Here is a 27,048-nt window from a genome sequence, read left to right as displayed (position 1 = left end):
AGATATTTATGCACATCTCGATTTCCTTCATACTCAGCCCATGAAAAAGGATAGCAATGTTTTATTACAGCAATTGCCTTCTTCTCACGATAAACATCTTGCTCAATTTTTTTCGCATGAAGTTTGGTTCCATAATCCATATGCATTTGCTTCACATCATAGTTATCACGTAATGGACAACTATTAATGTGGCATCTCAAATTTGCCGTCCCATGGGTTGAAACATTAGCAACATATTCAGCCCCACATTTTTTACATTTTGCCTTTTGTTTTCCACCTACATCTATAGGTAACAAATAAAATTCATCCCAGGCAGCTGATATCTTTCTATGTTGTCTCTTTTTGCTAGTGCCATCATTGATAGAAGAACTGTTCTTTTCAAATTTTTCTGAAGATGGAGTAATATTACACTCATCATCAAAATCCAAGTTTATGGTGTCCATTATTTGCAATTTGTATTCTCCCTAACAAAGAATAATTTTTTTGGATACACTGGGTGTCTTAGGCTTTCGCACTAGACTAATTCCCCAACAAATAAAAATTGTTAAGACTTTGCAAAATAGTAAAATAAACAAAATAATAAAAATATTTATGCAACAAACATAAATCTGCTTCTTTCCTATAAGAAGGTTTTTCCTAAAAGTAACAACCAAAGGCAACATAATATGTTCATGTTCAGACATGTTCACTCTAATACTGAACTTCTAATAATTCCCTTTCTTCCCTTTTGGCAAATGTATCTTTCATATGCATAGGAAACAAGTATATATGGATGTTCACTTTCTTCTCCTTTGGCAACAGAATATGTTCCCCTTTGGCAACAGAATATGTTTAGACATGTTCACTTTATTGTGTTTTATAAAATTTATTAACTAAAAAATCGTTAGTCTTTTTTTTTGCAACAAATTGTACAAATATATATATGGATGCATGTATATATGTTTGTATACACTACTTAATTAAGAAAATTATCCTTTAAAAATCCTTTTAAAGATAATTTTATTTGTGATTCATCACGAATCCATGAAAACCAACAAGCCAGTAAAAGAGAACCTAAAAAATAAAAAAATCATAACTCACCTCAACGGCTCTACCTCTGGTCCTCTGCGTTTGTGGATCGTGAGGGAGCTTGATCCGTGAGGCCTGAGAGAGCTTAATCTTACCGTGGAGCAGTTGGAGGCTGGAGGTGTGGAGAAGTGGTCTGTGGAGTTGGGGGGGATTGACACCTGTGGCTGTGGTCCGTGGAACCTGGAGGAGACGACGACTCGAGCTGCTTAAGGTGTGGAGTGGATCGTTCGCAGGCTCGCAGCACCGGTAGGTCCGACACATAGCAGCGCACCAGTCACTAGAGGAGAGGAAAGGAGACTTAGGACTGGAGAGGAGAGGATTGACAATCTGAGATTTGAGAGAGTGAGAGATAAGAGGTCAAAGACGACTCTGATGAGGAGAGCCGCGGCGCGGAGGGAGTCAGGGAGTTAGCCTTAGGGGTTTTGTTTTTTTCTTTTAAGTGTGAAGCTGCTAGCAAAGCTTAAGCCTTAAGGATCCAAATTAACGGGTCACCCGCCGGGTGACTCCTCCAAACCCGGTTGAACCCGTTTATAATTGGGTTGACTCGTGATCCGCCCAATTATTAAATGGGTTGACTTCTTTAAACCTGAACTCGTTTTAAACGGGCGAGTCCGAGTGACCCGGCGGGTTATGACCCGTTTTGCCAGGCCTAGTCTTGGCGGGTGACCGTTCGGTGTAGTAGGTGACCATTCGGGAGCTCGAGTAAGCTATAAAAGGGGAGAAATGTGGTATGTATTTCTTACCCTAAATCTATTTTATTTTCATTGATTCGATTAATTTGCAGTACCTATTGAAGATTTGTTTTTATAGATTCATAATTTAATATTTTGCTTTCAATTTGTTGTTTGGAAGTTGCATCCGAAACCCCCATTTTAGGTAAGGCTTTTATTTCATTATTTGTATTTTATCGAATTAAAGTTGTTATATATTGATTTATTAAATATTGTTGGTTAATTTGCTTTATAACTACCACAATAGTACAATTTTTTTTTTTAATTATTAGCATATAAAAATTTTTCCAGTGAGGTGTTTTCAATGTGTAAAAAGATATGTAAATGTGATTTTACTACTAAAATCTTTATAATTCTTATTTTTTGTTCACTTAATGATAAATTATTTTGTTTTAAAAATTTTGAATAAATTTAAAATTTATTATTTGTTGGCACTTCGAGATCTAAATTTGTTTTCTAAATTTTTTTCAAAAGTCATGTTATTACTTATCTAAATGAATGTGTTTTATTTGCTAATATTATTTGTAGGTACTACACTTTTATTGATAATTTTATTATCTAGCGCAATAATTATAGTGGTAAAATGATTTGGTTTTAAAAATTAAGGGTGTGTTTAAAAATTGATTTGATTCTGAGTAGTGGATTTGGTCAAGAAAATATGCATCATAATATATAATTTTCAATTTAAAAATAAAAATATGAATTATATTGACTATAAAAATAATAATTAAAAATGGTGAAATATTATTAAAAAATTTCACAATCATATGCTAATTCACTATATGATATTTATACATGCAAGCTTACCAAATACATCTATACATACACATACTCTCATACTTATTGTAATGATCCCAAAATATATATATATATATATATACACACACACAATTAAAGCATAATAATAATAATAATAATAATAATAATAATAATAATAATAATAATAATAATAATAATAATAATGGTCATTAAGTTAATATCAATACAGAGGTGCATTTCTTTAGGATCCTTGATTTCATATTTGATGCTTAAAAAAGATCTTATCTTAGCGAGTGCTTAGAGACCATTGCGGTTTAATCGCTCCCTAGAGGTCGGATTAGTCAAAATGAAGTTTCATAAAATAAACAGGGTAAACACTGATTGCACACGTAAATAAGTACATATACATAAAATAATGTTTTGACTGACATAATAATAATAATAATAATAATAATAATACAGGTATCCTATTCAAGGCTCACATGAGTCCTGAAGTCGTATGGACTCTACATGAGTCTCGAAACTATATAGGGTCCATAAAATTGTGTGAGAACTATTGGAGTTACGTAAGACTCACTTGGGTCTCGAAGTTGTGTGGGGCCCACAAGATCATGTGGGACTCACATGAGTTTTCGAAATTCGAATTTAATTCTTTTTCATAAAAAATATTAAATTATAACTTAAAAATAATAACAATGATAATAATAATAATTTCAAAAATAAATAAGTAAATTAATTAAAAATTAATTAAATGGGAGTGTCGTCAAGCACTCCCATTTTCCCCACATGTACCCCCATCCCCATTCCATACCTCCCATCCCAAGCCCATCACACGTCTATCTTATGCCCATTCCTTGCTTATTCCTTTATTTCAAAAAATTATAATTTTACTTATCTCTCTACACTTTTACAAATTTCATTTTCTTTCCCAAAATTTTCCTATAAATAGGAAACTTTTCAACCTTCATTTTTCACAAAAAAATTCCAAAGGAAGAGAATGATTTGTGAGTGAAAGAATTAGTGGTGGAGGGAGAATTTTGTTATAATTAAAATTCTCACTCACCAACTCTTTCTGATCTCATTTTTTTGATATATTCGTTGTGACCGTATCACAAGATTAAGTAAGAAGTAAATAAATTTGATTATATAAGATTTTTATTTAGAATTTATTCCCAAATTTATTTATAAGTAAATTTTGATTATGTTAGTTATTTTCATATAATTCTCCCGAGTTTATTTTTATGCATATTTAATTATACCAATTTTATTTTTAATATACTTGCGTTTATTTTTGAGTTAAGAAATGTTCTAAATCCCTTGAGTATTTTACAGCATTAATTTCTATTCAATAAAATATTTTTAACACGAAAATTGTGTAGCATGAGTTTATTTAAATGTTGCACATTTTACAAAAATATGAGTAAAGATGACATGAGTCGATTTTTACGTTGCGTATTTCACGAAAATACGAGTAAAAATGAGATTTTCATGATATTATTTTAATTGTATAAATTATATAATAAGATGTTTTCAAAACCCCTTATGACTCAGATGATATAGAAAATTACGAATGTTCGGTACCGCAGCTTAAAGTTTAAATGAATCAGAGTACACCCACACTAGTGGTTTTATATGGTAAAAGATTTTTACTGAGTGTATACTGGGTTAGACCAGGGTTTAATAAGGAAAACCTCACTTAATGATTATGTACGTTGATTTAGTTTGGCCGACTGGCCAGCCAGTCTAATTTTCGGACCGCACAACCCAGTTATGGGGGGTAAACATGACTTACGGCTAACAGAAATATGACTTACGGTTAATTGAAACATGACGGCTAATAGGCCTAAGGATGGTTTTTACAGTATATGTATATACATATTTAATTATGTGTATAGAGCTATTGATGATTTGAAGGAAAAATATCTATTTATGTGAACATGGTCATTTTTGTACCTAAATGATGATCTAAAGGAAACGTGTAAGGAAAAGTATATATGTATATAATTAAATATTATAATTATAGTTTTAAAGTTAAAAATTTTATTTAACAATTATAGTATATGATTATAAAATTTTACTACTGTAGTTGATGGTAAAAATTTTATGTAAAAATTTTCAAATTCACGTTTATTTTAAAAGCAGTTTTGGAGTTATAGTATTAAATATTATTTTACGAAAATATAATATTATGAAAGCTCATTTTGGCCACACACTAATAATAATCTTATGTACTTACTGAACGTCGTCTCACCCCAATCGTTATTTTACATTTCAGATAATTTGAAGAGTATACCAGAAATCTGGCATAGCAAGTGCATGTGCGGGAATAGAAAGAGCAGAGTAGAATAAAAATTTAATATAATACAATTTAGAACATGTTTGTATATTTTAGAATTTTAGAAATTTTCATTTTAATAATTGAGACATGTATTTGTAATAGAGCTAATTAGTACTTTGGTAATAAAAATAATTTAGATTTATGTGCGTCCGCTGAAAAATTTATATGTAGAAATCCACTCGGGTTCGGGTCCTTACACTTATACATGTATACAAGTATACATATGCAAACTCACATTCACGTGCACATATATGTATTGTTGTTAATTAGAAAGTAATAATGTGAATTATATTAAGTAGAAAATAATAATCAAAACTTTCTTTCATTTGTTATATGTGTTATGTGTAATTTAATTGACAAGTATGCTATAATCTAGTGTTTTAAATTTGGTATTAGAAAAAAATGAATTATTTATTAATTTTTAATTTAAAATGAATTATTGTTTCGAAATAAACTCATATTATGAAATTTCTTTTATACAAACATATAGTTCAAATTTTCTAACAAATTTTAACTTGAGAATTACACACCCAAGATGTGTAAGCCTTAACTAAAAAGGCGCAAAAAATGTTCTTTTTTGTAAAAATGTGTTGGCCTCAACATGTAATGTGTTACCCTTTTTCGAATATGATATTTTAGATTGAGCCTCAATGCTTTTTGAGCAAGCCTTGCGTTGAGGCGAGCCTCGATTGAGCCTTTTAAGACATTAAAAAATACCATTAACAAAAATTAATAACGAATATACAGTTGAAAATACTGTGTGGGCATGATTAATCTGGAACATTAACTGCATGATTGATGCAATATTGTGAAATGCATGCTGGTAGTTGATTAGGAGTGCATGTTGATTGAACTGAATGCCACCTGCATGGCTGTTTCAGTGACTTGTGAATTGCATACAGTAGAAACTCATAAGATATCTGTTGCATGGTTTGTGATATGTAGAATGGAAAAATGTTCTGTTTATAGACGGCATGCTGTCAAATTTTTCATAAATTTGTTTCCACCCAAAATATTCAAAGTGTATAAACCATGTGCTGAATGATTAACAACTGCTGCATGTTTTATTTTAAAGGATTACTACATAATTAATGGAGTAATGATTATAGTTGATTGGCTTACTATTGACCCCATGGGCCATTCCTTGTTTTGATTATGACAAATACTCCGGTATTTAACGTTTGTCAAGTTTGTGTGAAGGACCATATTAGAAAGATCCTATTGATGGCACATGGCAACTTGAGGAAAATGAAGGCCCGAAATATTTTTTATGTAGTGACTCGAAGAATAATAGCATTTTAATAATAAGAGGGAGAGAAAATAGAACCAGAAACAGAAGAAGGCCGTAGGCTTCATCGACGAATGCTCCGCGTTCGTCGACGACATTGCATTTTGGAGATAACATTAAATAATAATAATTTCAAGGAAATTGCTCAGCTTCGTTGACGAACACAGGGTCTCGTCGACGAACCTGGTCCTATAAATAGTGGAAAGACGGGATTTTTATTCATTTCCCTCGCCACTCTCTCTCTTCTCTCTCTTTCTCTCCTACGACTCCCTCTCCCTTCTCTCTTCATTTCTAGTCCCACCAGTGGCCGGATCGACGATCTGAAGCTACCACAATGCTCCTGGCGGAGTTCTCTGCGAATCTGCCGGAGCGGATTGTTGGGAAATCAGAGTTGGAAATCATCCCAAATTCAGGATAAGCCCTTTTAGCTACTTTTTGGCCTCATGACAATTATAGGAAATAATGTAAGTAGGAAAATACTGATGTTTAGTTTTGACAAATATTGGTTTCAGGGTATTTTGTAGGAGGCCCTGTGGGTGTTAGGCTTATATTCCCTAGGGGCTTTCCACTAGTCAGGTAAAGGAAATATGCTATGCTAGGAAATTTCTAAATATTATACAGTGTATTTATTTACAAAAAATTATATAATAAACTATGGTGTGGCTTGTGAATATGTATGTAGTACGGGGATATGTTTTACGAATTGTAGTTTCATGATTTTTATGAATTTCAGTACCATGATTTTACGGATTTATGTGCTATGATTATGTGAACTTTAGTACCATGATTTTACGGATTTTAGTACCATGATTATACGAATTTCAGTATTATGAATATGCAGTTTCATGTTATGATTATTCAGACTTCAGTACGTTATGCAGCATCATGGTTATTTCAGTACTTCAGAATCATGGTAAATCAGTTAGTTATGTATAGAAATATAATATATGATATCAGACCCCGTTGGACTTGCAGCTACAGAGCACGGTACCGTTGCTACAGATACTATATTACTTTATGAGTACAACCACCTATTCAGATATACGTGGTACAATCGACCACCTAGGCACTAGAAGAGGTTAGGCTCCCCATCCAGATATGGGTTGAGGAGGGTGGGTCGACTGACGGAGTTCAGTGATTTATTCCTGGTTGGCCAGCTAGGGTAAATCCCGCCTATGGGCCGCACAACCTCGTCATGAGGGGCATGTCATGACACAGATAGCCACAGGGAACAGTTTCAGTTACTATTATTTACGTATTGATTTACAGAAACAGGGATCCTACTATATACACTAGAAGTATTTTGAATTATAATCATAATACTGATAGGTTAAGCAATAGGGAAAAGGGGTGATGTGCTTTATTACTTGTACTGTACTTTGGTACTCAGCTATTCATGTTTATATGAAATAGATTTCATGATATATAGTAGCTCATTTGCCACACACTAGTAATAACACATTTTCTCTTACTGAGCATTGGCTTATCCCAGTGTTGATATATTTTTCAGGTGATCCAGGTAGGCGAGCAGATCAGGCTCGCAAATAGAAGGGCTTCAGTAGTGCCCTGACAGAGAGTGAGTATCATTTTTAGGAGCATTTTTGTATTATCCTAGCTTTTTGAGTATCTCTTGATATCATACCTTTTATTACCCTAGCTTTTTGAGGGTATTTTTGGGGAAGAAATGTATTTATATTTTGGGAAAACAGTGATATGTATATAACTCTAGTATTATATTGTATGGATATGTTTATTATGATTTACGCTTCTTGCTGCTTAGGTTAATGTCGTAGGTGGTATGAGAGTATAAAAAAAAAAATCAATTAATTAAGCTGGTCGCTAAATTTTAATTGTTATAATTTATATTTCATTTCACTGGATCTGTAATAGTAATTTGGATATCGGTCTGTAATAATCTCTGCATGTCAGGCATGTAGGTTTTGTAAGCTTAAAATGACCATAGGGGCTGAATGACCTTAGGGCAGGTCGACCAATGCTGGATTTTTGGGGCTATCTCAAAACGGCCCTTGAAAAAACCTTAGTGAGACTCTAGGTCCCAACACTCATGCACATATATCATACAAAATTGAGAAGTGTTAAAAATGCATTAAAATTGAATATTTCTACGGAATTTGAGAGGGCTCGGGCGACTGAACCCTTGGAGTTCAAAACTCCTTGGGTGCCTGAATTGTTGAAGAGTCAACAGTTGACTTGAGCTCTTGGGTGACCGAACTATTTTGTGCGTACTGTCTACAGGTGCCTGAACCCTTTGAAAGGGACATTCCATCAACTTGGGCCACTGAGCTATTTAGCTCAAAATGAGCCACGGGCGACTGAACACACGAGTTTGGGTGGCTGAACCTATGATCGGGCACCCGAAGTTACGAACAAAGGCTACTGACTTTGATTTGGGTTACCGAAGCATGACACGGGATACCAAACTTATTTGAATATCTTTTAAAGCTATGTTTATTCGGGCGACCGAACCACGGTTCAGCCACCCGAACCTCGGCGGGTTAAAATTGTTTTAATCACTGTAAAACTGGGTTAAATTGGGCTAATGATGTTTTAACTATTTGAGGCTTCTTAAATTATTCCCAACATATCCCAAACGGTTATAATTTTACCTTTGCCTATGAATATAAGCTCATTTGTATGGATTAGCAAGGATAAGCAAATTGATTAGCCAAAAAATCCTCTCTTTTGAAAACATACTCTTTGGCTAAATACTCTCAATTTCCATTCATTTGATATATTCTGAGATTGTGAGAGCATATTTTGTGTGATTGTGATTACCAGGTCTTGCTAAAAACTCCTACTTGCTTGTGTGATTGAGATATTATTTTTGGGGAGTTTAGCTTAGGTTTATCCCACAGATTGTCATACTATAAATCTTGTGTTGGGATAACCTAGTAAGTTAGGATATTTGCATTATTATTGCAAGTGTCCTGTAGCTTGGTTTTTTGTTGTGCAAAGATTTTTCAAACAAGCAAAATATTTTCAAACTAGTATTGTGCTTATTTTATTGAGGAAAAGCTTCTTGAACTAGTTTGATTATTATATTTGTATCTTTGGAATATTGATTTGCTATTGAACTGTGCTTTACTTAGATTTCAAGATACTGCTTGTTTTGAACACTCTTGAGCATATCACTGATTATACCATATTGAGTGTTGTTAGCACAACTATTTGCATCACTAAGCTTACATGACATACATTGTTGATGTGTATGTGATTGCACATATTGAGTACATATATGCTTTACATGAAAGCATAATAACTGTACCATTTGAGTGAACATATTGTTGTATTTCCAGGCGTGGCCTGAGGTGGCGGTGATCTAGCCTGATAAGGATTGTGTAAAGGTTGGAGTCAGCCCTGTGAATTTGACATAGGGTCTTCTCCGCCTCGCAAGGAGAGTTTGTAAAAGTTGAGGTAAGCCCTGTGCTAATTGACTTGGTTGTATTAGGTGCCTCTCCACCCGTTAAGTGAGCATTAATGGAATCCTCGGGCTTGCGAGTTAGAGGCGGGGACGTAAGCACAGTTGGCCAAGCCCCAATAACGTATCGTGTGTCTATTTATATTTCCGCACTTTATATTTACCACACGTGTATGTTATTGTGTGAATGATGCACATGATTTAAATTCCACATATTATACTTATCGGCGCATTTGGGTAGACTGACCTTAGGTTGTGAATATATTGTTACCGAACTAGTTGAACCTAGGGGAGAAATTTTTAAACACCCTATTCACCCCCCTCTTGGGAATACACCAAATCTAACAATTGGTATCAGAGACTCGTTGCACTAGACTTAAATGTTTTTGCAGAAAAATCGCAATGACTCAATTTGGTGTATCCCCATTTGGTGAGGGACTGTCACCGTCTAGGCCTCCTATATTTTGTGGTATCGATTACACCACCTAGAAGATTAGAATGAGCGTATTTATAAAATCAATGAATTGGATGGCCTGACGGGCGATTGTTAATGGAATTTGTATGCCAGTAGAAAATGATATTAATTTGTTGCATGCAAATTCACATGCCATGGACATGATATATTGTGCTTTAGACGCTGATATTTTTGTTGAGTTTGTGGCATGTTGGAATGCAAAGGATATCTGGGATGAACTCGAAAGAAAATATGGAGAATCCCGGGAGAATGAAACCACCACTCAGGATGTGGTAAATGACGGGGTTAGTGCATTAACAGAACATGAGGTATATGATTCTGTCTCTGCCTCTATTGATGATTCTTGTGCTGAATGCCGTAATGTGTGTTATGTTGAATCATCTGTTGATAATTCTATTAATGATGCATATGATGATTCTTATATTGAATGTTGTAATATGTTATGGGATGAATCATCTATTGTATATCATGGTAATTCTGTTGGTGATGCATGCAATGATTCATGTGAAACTTATTATGTTAATTCTTTTGATGAATTATGTGCTGAATTGAATAAGGAAAGCATGCTGTCGTATGAAAAACTAGAAAAAGGCTTTATTGAAAACGAATAAATTTCTAGTTAGATTATCTAAGCAGGACATTATGGTGAAAAATGAAAATAAAAGATTGGCAAATCAACTAAGAGATTTGAGAAATTATCATGTCATCTTAGAAAAGAAAAAGTTTGTGAAGATTTTGAAAATCATCTGCTTAGAGAAAGAGATAAATGATTATTCAAGAAGTATAATTAAAACTGAAAATGACAAGAATAATCATAACGAACGCTTCGTAGTTAAAATGAAAAATATTTTCAAAAAAGGGTTCATGTTCTGTTTATCAAATCCACAGTAATGCCCCAATGAGTAAAACCAAAATAAATAAGTATAATCCTTCACGCATATCTAAAGCTTGCTCATCTTGTCTAAGAAAGGGGCATGTTTGGTTTAATTGTCTACTTAGATGTGCCAGAGGCTTAGACAAAGAAATTATGTGGGTTATCATGAAGGCAAACCTCGTAGGACTTGAGGGAGAGTTGGATCAAATAAGAATTAAATATTTGTTTTAATCATCCCTTAGTTCCTAGGTTTAAGGATTTCGATGACTGTCGGTTTGGGAAGTGACTGGTTTTAAAATGAAAATTCTTAGTATATATATTCACTATATACTTTTGCCATACTAAGAATCATAAGATTAGCAAGCCAATTCAAAAATTGAATAAAATCCACTTCTAATTGGACATGGCATCTTTGCCAGGTAATTAATTTCAAATGCTTAACCCATGCTTAAATATAATACTTTAAGTTGAGCCACTGTTGTCCATTGCACAAGATTGAGTGCTAGGGATCCATCTTATATCATATATCACTATACCCTAGACTCACTTTTGAATATGAAAAGCTTAAATCAAAATCAAGTCATCACTCTAGGCTTAAAGCACTATTGATCATAAATGACTAATATATTGAGTGCTTCTTATAGCTATAACCAAATTAGGGGCATCCACTAATGAAATCAAATCATCTAGTTAAATCAAATATTTCTTTTGTGCTTAAAATATGAAACTCCTCTAATTTTGGTTCACCATCCCATCCATAGGAATCCTTACCAAACCACGATCATATTTGGTAAGGTTTCACCTATCTATTTGTATCCTTGCTTTAAATTGTGATTATATTTATAGGATAATTTCCAATCACCAAAGAGCATTTTTCTCAACATTCACATATCCTATATGCTCTTTGCCTAAGCAGTTGGACATATCAACTTCCATGAAAATATCTTGAATCATGTCCATTTATATTGAATACTCTTCAAACATAACAGAAATTATAATCCTTAAGAGTATTTAATCTACTCCACCTGCATAGCTCTCAAAACGTTAAGTCATATCCTTTAGAGCTTCATATCCTTTGAAATGAGTTGAATGGCTAAATGGGTTGCTCTAGGTTTCAAATCTAGACTATGAAATGAAATTTGAAAGAAACCTATGCATGATCAGTTAAATTTAAAAGTCATTCCAACTCACGCCTCTCACATTTTGAAGATGATAAGAAAAGAGGCAGTTATAGGCTTATCACATTTAAACGAATATACATTGTTACCTTTTGGTCCAATAAGCCTAAAGCGTTCACGCCAAGATTAAACCATTGAAAATCTTATATCTCTTGGCTAAAGAAAGCAGAAAATGAAAAAGGCATTAAATGAGTTGAGTGCATAATTCAGGGGATTCTTTATATATATAAATTAAAATGATCTCTTGATATCATACCTTTTATGCTCATATGCCTTTATGAAATCAGCATTGTAGTCTACTATCCTTGATTTAATAAATTGTTAAAATTTTGTTGATGGATAGTGTTAGACCAAGTGGTTTAGGGCTTTTCATTCCAACTGTATTTTGATGACAACAACTCATTAGCTGTTCTTTAACGTTATTAACCATTTTCTCTAGTTCAGTTCAGTTGCATAGAACAGCTCCAAAGCAAGCAAGTTTCAAACCAGCCAAAAGTAACATGTGACATGACCAGAGCTCAGCCACTCAAACCAAAGCACTAATGGAGTCTACATAGCATACACATGTTCTAAAGTTGAGTGTGAGAGTTTAAGAGATTGTTTCTGTAATCCTTTATGAATGGAGTGACTCAAAAGAACAAGCAAGAAATGGGCATATCACACACACATCACTTGAACATAGGCACAGTCCCACAGACCCACAACAAGACAAGTAAAACTACGTAAGATGTCTAAAAAAACCTCAAACATGTTTTATTAAACCTGAGACATCTCATAGTAGATCAGGGATCACTTCTCAAAAATGAATAAGGACCTTTTTACTTCAAACTTAAAAAGATTCTTAAAAGTAATAAAATGGGCCTCGTCGACGAACACAGGGCTTCATTGACGAGAACAATATAGACCCTCGTCGACGAACACAAGGTACTCGTCGATGAGAATATACCGAGAGTGCCTAAAAATTCAGAGCACCCCTCTTCGATGAATATAGGGGATTTGGTGACAAGGTCTGTGCAAATTTGGTCGACAAATACAGGGTTCTCGTTGACGAAAAGAAACCGAGACCTGTCTGAGTTTAGAATTAGCAACTCATCAACGAACACAGGGCTTCGTCGATGAAATTATTGAAGAGCTCATTGACGAAGGCAAGACCTCGTCGACGAACGTCAGGCTGCAAACCTTATTTAATGTGCCAGAACAACTAGTTTTCACCTTGTCTCATATCAATAAATGCTCAACGGCTCTCCAGCACCCAGCTCGCCCCTTTGGTGTTTAAAATAGGTCCTTGGCATTAACTTCATAGTAGTGAAGCTTACTAGTTGTTGAAATCATTCATTGTGCATCAACTCTAGGGTTTCATTGTGTAACCACTTGCCCTCTTGCTCTTGCTCTTGCTCTTGTTTACACTCCATTGAAAAAGAGGATAAAGTGTGAGGATTATATTGTGATATTTAGCTCAAGAGGAGTATTTAAGATTGTACCTACTTCTATTCAACTTCTTGTGTTGAAAAGCTCTTTGTGAGCCATTGTAAGGTATCTCTAGGTGAGTACCATTGTAAGAGCTCTTTGTGAGTAGCCGTTTGTACAGGCTTCTTCGCCGGAAGGAGGATTGATAGTGGATTTTGGGAATCCTTGAGTTGGTCTCAAGGCGTGGACGTAGGCGGGGTGCCGAACCACGTTAATATCACTGTATTAAGCTTCTCTTATCTCTTCTCTCCTGTATTGCTCATTCATTACCATTTGCTTTACTTTTATATTGTGATATAATACACTTGTTCTTGGCAAGATTTTTTGTGTTTGTAGAAAATTTGCATATCCACGAAAAACGTCTATTCACCTCTCATTTAGACGCTTATCTAGGCCAACAAGTGGTATCAGAGCGCCAGTTGCTAGACATTCGGAGTAACTCCCAGGCGTAAAGATGAATATGGCAGATATGTTTGCTCAAGGTCAATCCATGGACCGTCAACCCAAATTCTGCGGATCCAACTATCCGGCATGGAAAGATCGTGTTGACCCTATGGGTCACGCCCGGTTTTGATTATGACAAATACTCTTTATATATCTAATGGGTGTTTGAGAATACGTGCAGGAACCAAAACTGTCGAAATCATAATACACATGCACATGGAGACAATGAAGAACTGAAGAAAAATATCTTATTAAGTGTTGTAATATATATTCCTCTTGCACATTTGGCCTGTAATAGTAAATTAGGTTATTTGGTTTGTAATAAGCACACATAACACATGCATGGTTTAATTTGTAAGTTCCAACCAAATATTGACCTAGAAATGACCTTAGGGCGTATCCTTCAGTCGATCGACACCGGACTTTTTCGGTGTCTTAATTTTGGACACAAATGACCCTAGGACACTCACTCATGCATACATATGTTTGAATATTTGACTTAGGTAATTGCATGCTTAAAAAAGGACAAAAATGTACAAGTCTAGTACTTTCGGTCGACTGACCCACACAGGTCATTTTCTCCTGGTCGACCGAAACCGGTCCGGGTCAAGATGTTGACCACAGTCCGATCGACTAAGCCCTTATAATTCATTTGACCCCGGTCGACCGAACCACCTGGGAGTCAATATTTTGACCTCCCGGTCGACCGATCACTTTTGTACTCCAACTACCTGGTCCACCGGAGGGTCCTCGGGAAATTTCCCAGCGGTCTGGTTGATCGAACCAAGTAGTTCAAAATGGCCCGGTCGACCGAACCTCAGAAATTTGGGAAATCACCCACTTCTGATCGATCGAGCCCTCAATTCAAAAACCTCTTGGTCGACTGAACCATTTAAGTCCTGGTTGACCGAAACATTTTTGGTCGATCGGACCTCTCAGGTTGCCACAATTTTTACCACGGATAAATAATTTTTAAACATGGTTAAAATGGTTTAAGTGTCATTAAACTTTTCCAACAATCCCTAATAAGTCCCCAACGGTCAAAAATTTTGGTATGTCTATATATACCATTTTATTTGGGAGAATTAAGCATCAATTAGAAAATATACTTAAAAATTCTCTCTCAAGCCAAAAACATCCTACTTCTTATACTCTTGCTAAATCCACTTAAACTTACCTTCTCTATCCTTCTGTATCATTTGTAAGTGCATTGAGTGATATTGTTTAGAGGTTTGCTCTTATTGTTTAAAGTGGTTTGAATTGATTTTTCATACGAGAGCATAACCTAAGTATTCTTAGGAGGTTTTTCTAATAAGCCTATCCTAAGAAGACTTGTTAAACTTCCGAGTGTTGCATTCTTATTGCAATAACTTAGGAAGTCTATATTTGCCTTTGGCTTGCAAAACTATTTTCAAACGTATTCAAATATCTTGTGGTATTCATATTGATATTCTTGTGAAAAGATATTTGTGTGTGTTATATTAATCTTTGTGGCAATATCCATTCATATCTATATCATTTGCTGAAATACAAAGATTACATATATGTTGCAATCCAAGCATATACATAATCATGTGATTGAGACATTCTATTGATTGATATTCTTGAGGCTTGTTTGATATTCTGTGTGAATAAGTTTGATTGAATATTTTGAAATACACAGATTATTATTGATACTCTCACATACTCACTACACTGATAGAAAACATCTTTGAGAGTTAAACTACCTAGACCACACTGAGCTTACATTATTAAATGTGGTGTATGTGATACTGTGCGTATTTGTGGTACAAATCTGTTTTACGTGAAAGCACCCTTGTATTGTACCTTTTGATTGTATATCTGAGAGATTCCAGGCATGGCCTGAGGGGGCGGTAATCCAGCCCGGTAAGGATTGGTGTAAAGGTTGAGGTTAGCCCTGTGATAATTTGACCTGGTTGTATAGGTGCCGCTCCACCCATTTAAGTAAGCAAGTTATTGTGATAATCCTTGTGCTGGTTAGCCAAGGCGGGGACGTAGGCAGTTGGCCGAACCTCGATAACATATCTGTGTGTCACCCTTTTATTTACTGCTTTCTAGTGCTTGTGCGATTAATTAAAATACTCCATTTAATTTCTGATATATTTATACTATTCGCATTAGATTGATCGTAGGGTTGTGAATATACTACTGTTAGGAGGAATACCTAGGGGATAAATTTTAAAAATACCAATTCACCCACCTCTTGGGATCACGGTAAAGCTAACAGATCAAATGTCAATCTTCATCCAAGCCTATGACTACCGAATGTGGAACGTCATCACCGAAGGAGACTACACCTTCAAAAATGAGGAAGGTGACGACATACCAATTGGGAAACTTCCTGAGGCTGATGCAAAGCTAGCACAATTGAACTTCAAGACCAAGAACTTCCTTTATTGAGCTGTGAACAATGAAGAGTACAACCGTATCTATGGATGAAACACAACTAAGGAAATGTGGGAAAAGCTTCAAATAATGTATGAAGGAACAACTCAGGTAAAGAAATCAAAAATTTATATGTTGGTTAAAGAATATGAAATGTTCAAAATGGAAGAGGGTGAAACAATTATTGCTATGTTTACTCATTTTACATATATCACAAATGGACTAAAAGCTCTTGGTAGAGAATACTTTATGGAAGATAATGTGCAGAAAGTCCTTCACTCTCTACTGGCATCCTGGCACGCCAAGTCCACAGCAATTGAAGAAGAAAATGACCTATCAAAGGTCACTCTTGATGAGCTGATAGGGTCTCTCATGATTTATGAAATCAAGAAGAAAAATGCTACCACAGAAGTTGAAGCACCCAAGAAGGCTATTGGAATTGCCCTTAAAGCTAGAAAGCAAAAAAAAAAACACTTATAGAAGAGGAAGAAAATGACGACGATGATTAAGTCGCTCTCCTCACAAGAAGATTCAAAATTTTTTTGATGAACAAACGAGGTGGCAAATAAAAGGAGAAAGGAGAATCAAGCATAAGGTGCTACAATTGAGAAAAGATCGGGCACCGCATGGCAGACTGTCCTCTCTTCAAAAACAAAGGCAACAATCAACAAGGAGACAAAAAGAAGTTCAAAGCCATGAATGCAACCAAATGGGATGAACTAGATGGAACCTCGACCGATGAAGAAATCGAAGAAGAGGTTGCTAACTTCTGCCTTATGGCGAATGAACAAAGTGAGGTAAATTCTGATGATGAATATCTTCCATCTTAAGAAGAATTAGAAGAAAATTGTAGGAAACTTTATATTGAATTGATAGATTCTAAAAAGAAAAAACAAACTTTTAGAAAAAACTCATGCCAGATGCAAGCAAAAACAAATATGCTCATGTGATACCTTGAGAGAAGAAAATGCGTCTCTCAATTTAGAAAATGAAAAGCTTACTAAGGAATGTAAAAATTATAAGGAGTCTTTTCAAAAAGAAGTTGGAAGCTTGAAAAAGTAGATTATCGAAACTCTTCAAGAAAACTCTGAATTGAAAAAGAAAGTGGAAGATCAAAATAATACAATTTACAAGTTTACAAATGGTAAAGAAAACTTTGATAGGCTTCTTGGAGTCCAAAGATTTGGAATTTTCAAAGAAGTAGGATACGACTTATCGTCATCCGAATCAATAGGTTTTGCAAATCTTTGTGCTAAAAGAAACTCCGTGTCAAGGAAAATTCCTACACCTAAACCAAATCCCTCACATGCTAATAAAATTTGCTTATATTGTGAAAGAAAAGGTCATGTACGCTTTACTTGCCCCTTCAGGGGAAATAGAGGAAAGAACATGAAATACAAATGGGTGATTAAGAACACTAACCTCATAGGACCCAAGAAAATGTGGATACCAAAACAAGTCACGTAATGCTGTGTGCAGGTATGCTTGAAGACCAACTCCACAAGAAACAAATGGTTTCTTGATAGTGGAAGCAAGAAAATTCCTCTCTCTCACCTACAAAAAGGAAGGATTGGTCACGTTTGGAGACAATGCCAAAGGAAGAATCATTGCTAAAGGTAAAATAGGTAATTCATCCTTGGCTATTGAAAATGTTGCTCTTGTAGATACCCTCAAACACAACATGTTAAGTGTTAGTCAGTTATGTGATAAAGGGTTAAACATTACATTTCAATCCACCCAATGTTTAATAAATGATTTGAATGGAAAAACCATACTTTTAGGAAAACATGAATCCAACATTTACACAATGGAGTTTGATGACATTAAAACTTGTGATGTTAGATGTTTAGCAGTTATTAATGAAAATTGCTGGTTATGGCATAGAAGACTAGGTCATGCTAGCATGGATTTATTTTATAGGCTATCATCTAAAGAACTAGTAAATGAACTTCCAAAAGATAATTATGTAAAAGACAAAGTTTGTAATGCATGTTAATATGGAAAACAAGTTAAATCTTCTTTCAAAATCAAGAAAATGATATCCACCTCAAGACCTTTAGAGTTAATTCATCTTGATTTATTTGGTCCTAACGACATAGCTAGTATTAGTGGAAAACTGTTTGCCTTTGTTATAGTTGATGACTTCTCTAGGTTCTCATGAGTAATTTTTCTTGCAAAAAAAAGTGACACTTGTAATGCATTCAGCCATTTTTGTGGAAAAATCCAAAATGAAATGGGAATGTCAATTGTCCACATTAGGAGTGATAGAGGAAGAGAATTTAGAAAAAAAGAACTAGAAGACTTTTGTAACGAAAATGGCTATTCACACAACTTCTCCGCACAAAAAACTCCACAACAAAATGGAATAGTTGAAAGAAAAAATCGAACACTCCAAGAAATGGCTAGGACAATGCACAACGAACATAACTTACCAAAATATTTCTGGGCAGAAGCCGTTAGCACAGCTTGCTATGTTACTAACCGTGTCATCATTAGATCCCAGTTAGGAAAACCCCATACGAGATATGGAAGGGTAGGAAACCTAACATTTCACACTTTAAGGTTTTTGGATGCAAATGCTTCATCTTAAATGATAGGGATCATTTGGCAAAATTTGATTCAAAATCCGATGAGGGAATCTTTATAGGATATGCCACGAATAGACAAGCATATAGGTTATTCAACAAAAGAACTCAAACTGTTCAAGAATCAACCCACGTTGTGTTTGATGAAACAGGCCCTCACACATCCAAAACAAATGTTGAGATGGAGGAAGATAATCAAGTCACTACCTTTAGAATTGAAAAATAACTTGAGCAACTTAAGATAAATAATGTTCAAGATAGAAACTGTCAAGACACATACATTGATCATCAAGAATCATCTCCTCAAAAGTCTAATGAACCAGAAGAAGAAAATTATGAACTACCTAGGGCTTGGAAGTTTGTAAAGAATCACCCAACTAATCTTATCATAGGTAGTCCATCCCAAGGAGTTAGCACTAGATCTCACCTAAGAAGTGGATGCAATCATATTGCTTTTGTATCTCATCTAGAACCAAAAAACTTTGAGGAAGCTGAAAATGATGAAAACTGGATAAATGCCATGCAAGAAGAACTAGACCAATTTGAAAGAAACAAAGTATGACACTTAGTTCCTAAACCCAAAAATACTACAATAATAGGCACAAAATGGGTGTTTAGGAATAAGAAAGATGAAGATGGGAATATTGTTAGAACCAAAGCAAGATTAGTGGCCCAAGGGTATAACCAATAGGAGGGTATTGACTACGATGAAACTTATGCTCCCGAGGCAAGACTAGAAGCTATTAGAATGCTACTTGCTTTTGCTTGCTACAAAAACTTTAAGTTATTTCAAATGGATGTAAAAAGTGTATTTTTAAATGGATGCATAAATGAAGAAGTCTATGTCAAGCAACCTCCAGGATTTGAGAGCCACACACATCCAGAATATGTATACAAACTCTCAAAAGCTCTTTATAGACTTAAGCAAGCACCAAGGGCATGGTATGAACGTTTAAGTAAATTCCTCCTAGATAATGGGTTCACAAGAGGTAAATTTGACACTACATTATTCTTAAAACATAAGGAAAATGATATGCTAGTTATACATATTTACATAGATGATATCATTTTTGGTGCTACAAATGAAACTTTGTGTCAAGAATTTTGCTCAAACCATGCAGGAAACATTTGAGATGAGTATGATGGGTGAACTAACCTTCTTTATAGGGTTACAAATTAAACAAATAAAACATGCAATTTTTATAAATCAAGCCAAATACGTTAAGGACATGCTAAAGAAGTTCAGTCTTGAAATGGGTAAATCTAAAGTAACCCCTATGAGCATCACAACAAAACTTGACGCTGATGAAAAAGGGAAGAATGTATACCAAAACTTTACCGCGAAATTATTGGTAGCTTGTTGTATCTCACTTCTAGCAGGCCCAATATAATGTTTAGTGTTTGTCTATGCACTAGATTCCAATCATATCCCAAAGAATCTCATCTTCATGCAGTCAAAAGAATCTTTAGGTACTTAGCAGACACACATGACTTAGGACTTTTTTACCCTAAGAATGCTCCCTTTGATCTCACCTACTACTCGGATGCTGACTACGGTAGTTGCAAAACCGATAGAAAAAGAACTAGTGGAATATGCCATTTCCTAGAACATTCACTTGTGTCCTGATTTTGCAAAAAGCAAACCTTCGTAGCTCTCTCAACCATCGAGGCTGAATACATTGCAGCTGGTAGTTGCTGTGCCCAAGCCTTATATATGAAGCAACAGCTTGAGGACTTCTGAATCGTAGTTAAGGGTACTCCAATTCATTGTGACAACACTAGTACCATCAACATCTCAAAAAATTCGTGCCTACACTCTAGAACTAAACACATCGAAATTATGCACCATTTTATTAGAGACCATGTCCAAAAGGGAGACGTTGAGTTGGTTTATGTTCCTACTGAAAATCAACTAGTTGACATCTTGACTAAGCCTCTCAATGAAGAAAGATTCAATAAAATCTGGCATGCCCTAGGCATGTGTACTCCCTCAGATCTATCTTAGGATCTTCGTATTGTTTCCTTCTTCATTCTTAAGCTCAACCTATGTAAAACTCAATTTTTCTTCCTAGCCTCGTCGACGAACACTTGGTATTCGTCGCCAAGAAATTTGTCCTTTTTGTTGACGAACACAGCGGTCTCATCATTGAATTTTCCTTAATTTTGTTGATGAACACAGGGTCCTCGTCGACAAAATCTGTCTGGATGCTTCATATTCTCGTTCACACATCTCACTCACTTTCAAACCCTAGCCCTCACATCTCGACCCCTCTCCTTCCTCTCAAACTTTTGCCGATCTCCCACCTCCTTCCCTCGACTCACATTGTCCCGAGAAACCCAAAAGCCTTGCACCCTCTAAGCCTCCTTCTCTCCCTTGCCGAAGCACGCACTCTCCAAGCTCCCATCTCCTTGATCACTCCTCTAGTGGCTGTGGATGCAACCACCACCACTCTCATCTCCAAGCCTTCTTCCTACTCACGCGCTTGCCTCCAACCTTCAATGGTTCCTCGACCTAAGCGCCAAACCCTTCAAACTGAGGCTGGAGAAGGCTTATCTCATCGTCCTCCCACTACTCCTCCTCAGCCGACCCCCGCTAACTTTGATCCCCATTTCATATCTCTAGAGGCCGCCTATCGTTATCAAAATGATATTGTAAAAAGGCACATCGTTCAAGGGAAGATTGTGACATCCAACTTTCTCCAGCTCCATTTTCCCACTCCACTCTCCAAGATTAAGGTAGTCAGATGGGATGCCCTCTTCAACCTAGGAGAGCTTGTCTATGAGGACCTTATTTGCGAATTCTATGCCAACTTTGTCCCATTGCATTGCGGCATTGCCGCCTACTCCACAGTATGCGACACCCTCATTCGGATCTCCAAAGATACGTTCTCTACCATTCTTGGTTGTAGCCTCTATCCACTCCGAGTCCTCCCCAAGGCCTCCTGGCCCACGCGCTTTGAGTGGTTTGACTCACACACATCGCTCAAGCTCATTATTGGTAACCATCGTACTCCCTCCATTGTCTGCCCCAAATCCAAGGACCTCACAGTTGAATTTAGGGTCCTCCACCATATGATTACGTATAATCTTTGCCCTCGGACCGGTGGACGGGATTGGGTGACTTTGGATGACATTTTCAGCATGTACAGCCTTTGGGTTGGGCGCGGTATCTACTTGCCCTCTATAATCATTCAGAATATGGAAGAGAGCCTCAAAGGGCAGTGGGGTTGCCTTCCCTATGGACGTATCCTCACGACCTTTTTTGATCATTTCGAGCTTATCCGCGCCGGGATACCCTGCAGTCGTCCTACGCCCGAGGATACATACACCGAGGCGACCCTTTGTCGCATGTATTTCGAAAAGGACAATGTTACCAACATGTGGGTTAAAGCCCACGAGCAGGGTCAGGCTCCGATTGATGAAGTTGAGGCTGCAATGAAGGAAGATGAAGAGGATGAGGACGCCTCTTTTGACTATATCTTAGAGCACCTGGATAGCCTACAACATGCTATGACGCAGTTAGAAATGCGTAACCGTGCTCGTTTTGACTCTATTGATGCCGCACTTGCTAGTTAGGAAAACACCAATCGTGCTCGCTTTGATTCCCTTGATGCTTCCTTTGCTGCTCTCTTCGACCGACTTGGTCGCTCGTGGGAGTGATCCTCTGTAGTTATTTTCCCCCAAATTTTGATAATGGCAAAGGGGGAGAGATAGATGATATAGATATAGGCCTTTCCCTTCAGAGATACTTTTTGGATGAAGTAGTACTATTAAAGATAGGCCATGTTAGAGTTGTAGATATAGTAGTACTTGTATTTGGGATTGGCATGTATTGTAATTGTTGAGGAACATGAATGAACTAATGTTAAATGCAAAGTAATGATATGCTTGAATACTGAACTGTTGAAGTTTCATGCAGGATTGATAAAACATGGAAAATGCCTTACTTATAAATGGCATATTGTCGAAAATTTAAATAAAATCTCCATTCAAATTATGCAAACATTAAGGGGGAGGATTTGTTAAAATTCTAAACTTTTACATTTAGTAAGGGGGAGCATATTTTTCAAAAAGAACACGAATGGATTGCCATCATCAAAAAGGGGGAGAATGTTAGACCAAGTGGGTAAGGGTCTTTCATTCCAACTGTATTTTGATGACAACAACCCATTAGAAGTTCTTTAACGTGACAAGCCTTTTTATTTAGTTCAGTTCAATTGCATAGAACGGCTCCAAAGCAAACAAGTTTCAAACCAGCTAAAAGCAACACGTGACATGACTAGAGCTCAACCACTCAAACTAAAGCACTCATGGACTCTACATAGCATACACATGTTCTAAAGTTGAGTGTGAGAGTTTGAGAGATTGTTTCTGTAATCCTTTATGAATGGAGTGACTCAAAAGAACAAGTAAGAAATGGGCATATCACATACACATCACTTGAACATAGGCACAGTCCCACACACCCACAACAGGACAAGTAAAACTACGTAAGATGTCTAAAAAAACATCAAACATGTTTCATTAAACCTGAGACATCTCATAGTAGATCAGGGATCACTTCTCAAAAATGAATAAGGACCTTTTTACTTCGAACTTAAAAAGATTCTTAAAAGTAGTAAGAGGGGCCTCGTCGACGAACACAGGGCTTTGTCGACGAGAAAAATACAGACCCTCGTTGACGAACGTAGGGTGCTCATCGACGAGAATATTCCAAGAGTGCCTAAAAATTTAGAGCACCCCTCGTTGACGAATACAGGGGATTCGGCGACAAGGTCTGTGCAAATTTTATCGACGAACACAGGGTTCTCGTCGACGAAAACAAACTGAGACCTATCTGAGTTTAGAACCAGCAACTCGTCGACGAACACAGGGTTTCATCGACGAAATTACTGAAGAGCTCATCGACAAAGGCGAGACCTCCTCGACAAACGTTGGGCTGCATACCTCATTTAATGCTCCAGAACGGCTAGTTTTCACCTTGTCTCATATCAATAAATGCCCAACGGCTCTTCAGCGCCCAACTCGCCCATTTGATGTTTAAAATAGGTCCTTGGCATTAAATTTATAGTAGTGAAGCTTATTAGTTGTTGAAATCATTCATTGTGCATCAACTCTAGGGTTTCATTATGCAACCACTTGCCCTCTTGCTCTTGCTCTTGTTTACACTCCATTGAAAAAGAGGATATAGTGTGAGGATTATATTGTGATATTCATCTCAAGAGAAGCATTTAAGATTGTACCTACTTCTCTTCAACTTCTTGTATTGAAAAGCTTTTTGTGAGATTGTAAGGTATCTCTAGGTGAGTACCATTGTAAGAGCTCTTTATGAGCAACCGTTTGTATAGGCTTCTCCACCGGAAGGAGGATCGATAGTGGATTTTGGGAATTCTTGAGTTGGTCTCAAGGCGTGGACGTAGGCGGGGTGCCGAACCACGTTAATATCGCCGTGTTAAGCTTCTCTTCTCTCTTCTCTCCTGTATTGTTCATTCATTGCCATTTGCTTTACTTTTATATTGTGATATAATGCACTTGTTCTTGGCAAGATTTTTTTGTGTTTGTAGAAAATTTGCATATCCGCGAAAAAAGTCTATTCACCCCCACTCTAGACTTTTATCCGGGCCAACAGATAGTTTATGTATTTTTCTAGCCCGAACTTCTATTAAGCTATATTGAATATATTGAGTTGATTATACTACCTGATTGCATGCTTGTTATTGAAGCCTCCTGCATGGAAGCTGCAGTTGATGAGCATTGAATGCTGGTAGTGGATTATAGGTTCTCGCTTGCTCAAATTGAATTATTTTTAATTGATTTCTTGAACCTATAAGGTTTTGGTGCATGAAAATTTGGGAAATGTCTGATTTACGGACGACATTTTGCCGAAATTTCGGCAGAATTTTTTCCAAACCAAAAACCTTATGTTAAAGATGATTATTATGAAATTAACTTTAAATTATTTTTTGAAAGGATGAGTGAAAATCAATTGAATAATTAAACTTCTTCCTAGCATAATCATCAAATATTTAGAAATGCTAAAATCCATCCCTGTAGGAAACGCATAAATGACTTATATGCATCACTTTCATCTATTGAAATATTGAGGCTCTTTTGAAAATCCTTGAACATTATATCCTGCACTTGAGGTTCTATGATTTGATGTGTAATGTTCTTGGATCATGAACATTATGTCACGCCTTAATATATATACTTTTATGATGCATCTATGGTATATAGGGACAACTATACTGATAGGGGTAAATAGAGTTGATTAATATTTAGTATAGTTGATTTTAAAGTGTCAAAATGAATAGTTTATACTACTAAGCATAATGAAATTAATCCTTGGTTAGTATAAGTAGTCAAATACTTTTAGCTTAGATTTGTTATTGAATCAAGTGTGGCATGTGTTTGAATGAAAAGTCATTATTGAAAATCATAATTTGAATTATGTTGATTTGCCACAATCATTTGATTTTTCCATATGATCTTGCTTTAAATTGTTTTACATCTTTAGGATCATTGTGGTTGTAATTTTCTGATTATATTTTAGTATGTGCTTAATGGTCAAACCAGAAAACTTGTACTTGCTTGCTTTAAATTAAAATCTTATTTTTCCAGCAAGCAAACCCCAGTACTTTTTGTAAATATCAAAGGAGATATTTTTTTAATACCTGTATATATATATATATATATATATATATATATATATATTATATTTACTGTATTATAGCAAGAAATGCTTTTAAATTAAACATGTTTTAGTTCATGCTTGTGTGCTAAAGGCTTTCATGACTTGTGCCATCTATGCTTTAAAATTTTAAGTCATGAAGTTATTTTTTTTTGTTTGTTTAAAAAAAAATTTACAAAGGATGTTGCATAACTGGTTCATGGATTTTATATGAAAATGCATGCGAACTTGTTAGACTATTTTATCCTCAAACCTCCTTTTTGGCATCATATGCCATGTGCCTTTAACTCAAATCTTCCACGGGTCTTATGATATGTTTCAATTGCAATGGTTTGTGTATGCTTATGGTCTAACCTTATTTTCATGTCATTTAAATTTGTTAATGACCAGTTATATAGTTTGTGTGCTTCATTGTTATATTTCATGTTTGTGAATTTGTTTATGGTTTGCAATGCATGACTATCATATCTCTTGCATATTGATAGTTATACTCTTGTTTATTGTGTTAATCAATACTGGACTGTTTGAGTTGACTATTGTGGAGAACTATATATTTGAACTCAAACAGGTCATTTTTATACAGACATGTTTTTGGGAAATGTTCTATTTTCAAACGGCGTGTTACCGAATTTTCTTAAAAATTTCCCAGACCATATCTTGTATATGAATGATAATTATCTTTTATTTGCCTATATATACTTAAATGTTTATCTAGGCCCTTTTTGCTGTTGCCAAAAGGGGGAGAAGTAGGCAAGTATTTGTCATCATAAAAAAAAGGGGTGATTGTTGACCCCATGGGTCATACCCTATTTTGATTATGACAAATACTTCGGTATTTAACGTTTGTCAAGTTTGTGTGAAGGACCATATTAGAAAGATCATATTGATGGCACATGGCAACTTGAGGAAAATAAAGGCCCGAAATGTTTTTTAATTGTTGTAATCTATATTTCATTTCACTAGGTCTGTAATAGTATTTAGGATATTGGTCTGTAATAATCTCTGCATGTCATGCATGTAGGTTTTGTAAGCTCAAAATGACTGTAGAATGACCATAAGGGCTAAATGACCTTAGGGCAAGTCGACCGACGTTGGATTTTTTGGGACTATCTCAAAACGGCCCTTGAAAAGACCTTAGTGAGACTTTAGGTCCCAACACTAATGCACATATATCACAAAAAATTGAGGAGATTTAAAAATGCATTAAAATTGAATATTTTTAAGGAATTTGGGAGGGCTCAGGTGACCAAACCTTTGGAGTTCAAAACTCCTCGGGCGCCCAAACTATTGAAGAGTCAATAGTTG

Source organism: Malania oleifera, chromosome 1, assembly GCF_029873635.1.
Source record: "Malania oleifera isolate guangnan ecotype guangnan chromosome 1, ASM2987363v1, whole genome shotgun sequence".
NCBI classification, from domain to species: domain Eukaryota; kingdom Viridiplantae; phylum Streptophyta; class Magnoliopsida; order Santalales; family Ximeniaceae; genus Malania; species Malania oleifera.
The sequence above is the reverse complement of the archived record's forward strand: the minus strand, read 5'-3'. Positions refer to the sequence as shown.